At 36.1% G+C, this 3,458-nt stretch overlaps 1 protein-coding gene across 3 annotated transcripts in view; it reads right to left on the minus strand.

Annotated features, from left to right (window-relative positions):
* Positions 1-3,458, minus strand: part of SLC25A14 (solute carrier family 25 (mitochondrial carrier, brain), member 14) — a 34,048-nt gene that overhangs the window by 10,070 nt on the left and 20,520 nt on the right. The gene's annotated exons all lie outside the window — the stretch shown is intronic.

Here is a 3,458-nt window from a genome sequence, read left to right on the forward strand (position 1 = left end):
AGTAGAGACGGGGTTTCACCTTGTTAGCCAGGATGGTCTTGATCTCCTGACCTCGTGATCCGCCCATCTCGGCCTCCCAATGAAAATGTTCTAAACTTAGACAGTGGTAACGGCTGCACAAATCTGTGAATACACTAAAAACAATTAAATCGCATACTTTTATGTGAATTATCCCAATAAAGAATTTGGGAATTATCATTATAATATGTGAATTTTCCCAATAAAGCTGTTATAAATAAAATCATGAAGCAAAAATCAGTGGGGGGAAGACAGCTTTCAAGTTTAACTCACAGAATTTTCAGATGTGCAGAAAGGACAAACACTAGGGTGACAGCAAAGGTATGAAGAAGCAAGAGAAAAAGTCAAGGGAAAGTGGTCCTTTGCTAACAACTCCTGCTGTGGTAACATTACCAGGGTTTCACTCGCTAGCATGATGTTCCTATCACAGCTCCCATTACAACACAGGGTTGCTAGTACATTAAAAGACACATTTATTAACGACACAAGAAAATGCTTATGATAGCATGTTAAATAAAGCAAGGCATAAAATTATATATAGTATTATTCTATCTTCAGGGGAAAAGGTATACACGCACATGCCAAATTCTTAGAAAGGATTAGAACGAAATACATCAAAATATTTTTTTCCTCTGGTATTAGGATAAGAGATGTTAATTTTCATTTTTATGCCTATCTATTTCTTTTCACATTTTCACAATGAATGTTTTACTTTTATAATTGTGTTTAGGTGTCATTTAAAGTTGAAAATAACATACCATGTGGACATCTGCTTTCTGGGATAATTACTATATTAAAAAGTTTTCAGTTATCTCTAAGTTCCCAAACTCAATTTATAAAGTGGGGCTGCTCTGCCTATGGAGTAGCCATTCTTTATTCCTTTACTTAATAAACTTGCTTTCACTTTAAAAACTAATAATAATAATCCCAGCTACTCGGGAGACTGAGGCAGGAGAATCGCTTAAACCCAGGAGGTGGAGGTTGCAGTGAGCTGAGATCGTGCCACTGCACTCCAGCCTGGCAACATAGCGAGACTCCATCTCAATCAATCAATCAATCAATCAATCAATCAATCAATCAATAAAATGAAGTAGAAGTGACACAGCTGTGCCAAGATGCTTGATTGTGCTGATATGGCTGGCTAGCCGAAGGGTGCCTTCCTTGCTGGCTCTTTGACCTGCTTCTCATAAAGAGGGCACCCTTCACAGAAGACTGCTTTGGTGAACAAAGGCCCCAAACTGGAGCCCACAGTCCAAAATCAGGCTATAGACATGTTTTGAGTGGCCCACAGTGTTTCCAAAAGACTGAATTGGCTGTTAATATGTAAAAATCAGGATATTTCACACAGAAATGCAGATTTCCAGCATCTCTTGAAAGGCCAGAAAATTTGATCACACTGGGCTCACCGTCAACGCATGGCAGCAATGGGCTGGAGCTAAGGAGTAGCTGTCCTCTCTCAATGGGGACTGTGCTTTCCAGGACCACAGTCCCCACCACGCTACTCTCTCTCCAAATCTGTGGTAAGTGCTAGTTATACTTTGTTATTGTACTCGTGCTATTTTTTCTTACAATGAAGTTAGGAAGAAAGTGAAATGTTTTCATTATTCATGTTACAATCAGAGCGAGAAGATAAAACAAAGATGAGCATGTTTGAAGAAAAATGCAAACATATTTTCTTGTTGAAATGAAAACTAAGTCCTGTATTTTTAACATGCAAATAAAACATGTCTGTCTCAGAAGAATACATTCAACAATGTACTTTGCTTCTTTATGTTAGGTGCCTAGATCATGTAAGTAGCCTGGATCATAAAAACAGTTATGTTCAGTTTCTCGAAATATAAACATAGATTTACCACATAATCCAGCAATTCCACTTTTGGCTATATAACCAAAAGAATTGAAAGCAGGGTCTAAAAAAGATATTTGCACACCCATTTACCCAGCAGCATTATTCACAATAGGCAAAAGGCAGAAGCCATTCAAATGTCCATCAATGGTTGAATGGATAAACAAAATGTGGTATATACATACAATGGAATATTATTCAGCCTTAAAAAGGAAGAAATTCTGACACATGCTACTGCATGGATGAACCTTGAGAATATTATGCTAAATAAAATCAACCAGTCACAAAAAGATAAATATTATATGATTCCACTTACATGAAGTACCTATAATAATCAACTTGATAGAGACAGAAAATAGAATGGGGTTGGCAGGGGCTAGGGGACGGAGAAATGGGGAACTGCTTCATGGGTATAGAGTTTCAGTTTTACAAGACCTAAAGAGTTCTGGAGATCAGTTGTACAACAATGTGAATGTACTTAACACTACTGAACCATCGAAAATGGTTAAGATGGCAAATTTTATGTTATGCCTACTTTTTACTACAATAAAATATAAAGTAGCTATGCTCCTGTGAAAAAATCTCCAATTCTATTTATTCCTCTGTTTTTGTTCCTTATCATCAGTTTATGAGAAAGTTCTAGTTAGTTCTATTTTCTGGCTTTAAATTAGATATATCAAGAAAGTGTACCCTGCTATTACCAAAAAGCAAACCTCAAGGACCATTAATGGATGCAAAGACCATTAGTTAGATGAAAGGTGATTAGATATTAGGATATATGCACGTTACTAGAATATTATCACCTCACAGATTACTTGCTAATTGCAAAGGAGGGAAAAAAAAAAAAAACTTATGTTTTACAATGGCGAGATCTGGTGGACGTTATCTTACCAAATAATCAAACTTGGTACCACTAATCATGGGACAAACTAATATTATGTGCCTCTTGCTGTGATGCAGTATGAAATACACAGCATCACCTATGAAGCACCCTTATCAAAAACGTTTAACATGAATCTAATCAAGCCAATATACCCTACTTACAGTTTATAGGAAATACAAAAGACAGAGAAACAACTTAAACACAATCAGGAAACATTTTATAAGAAAACTAGCCTGGCCAGGCATGGTGGCTCACATCTGTAAGGCCAAGGCCAGAGGATCACTTGAAGCCAGGAGATCAAGACCAGCCCAGGCAACAAAGCGAGACTCTGTCAAATTAAAAAAAAAAAAAGAAGAAGGAAGGAAGAAAATAAATTATAAATTAGCCTGGTCTCATTAACAGGAAATTCTAATATGGGCTAGATATTAGGTATTAGGGACTTGTTAATTTTCTTAGATATGATAATGGTATTATTATGTGGAAGAATATCCTTATTCTTAGGAGATGCATAATTAAGTATTTAATTGAGTGCCATGATGTCTGCAACCTACTTTCATTTAGCTTAGCTGAAAAGAGAGAGTGTTTGTGTGTATACACATAAACAGATAAAGCAAATACGACCAAACTTTAACAGTCATCGAATCCAGCTCACAGGTATGTATTTAATAGTTGTATTCTTTCTTTTTTTTTTTTTTTTTTTTTTTTTTTTTT

This window comes from Mandrillus leucophaeus, unplaced genomic scaffold, assembly GCF_000951045.1.
Source record: "Mandrillus leucophaeus isolate KB7577 unplaced genomic scaffold, Mleu.le_1.0 Scaffold339, whole genome shotgun sequence".
Lineage (NCBI taxonomy): Eukaryota > Metazoa > Chordata > Mammalia > Primates > Cercopithecidae > Mandrillus > Mandrillus leucophaeus.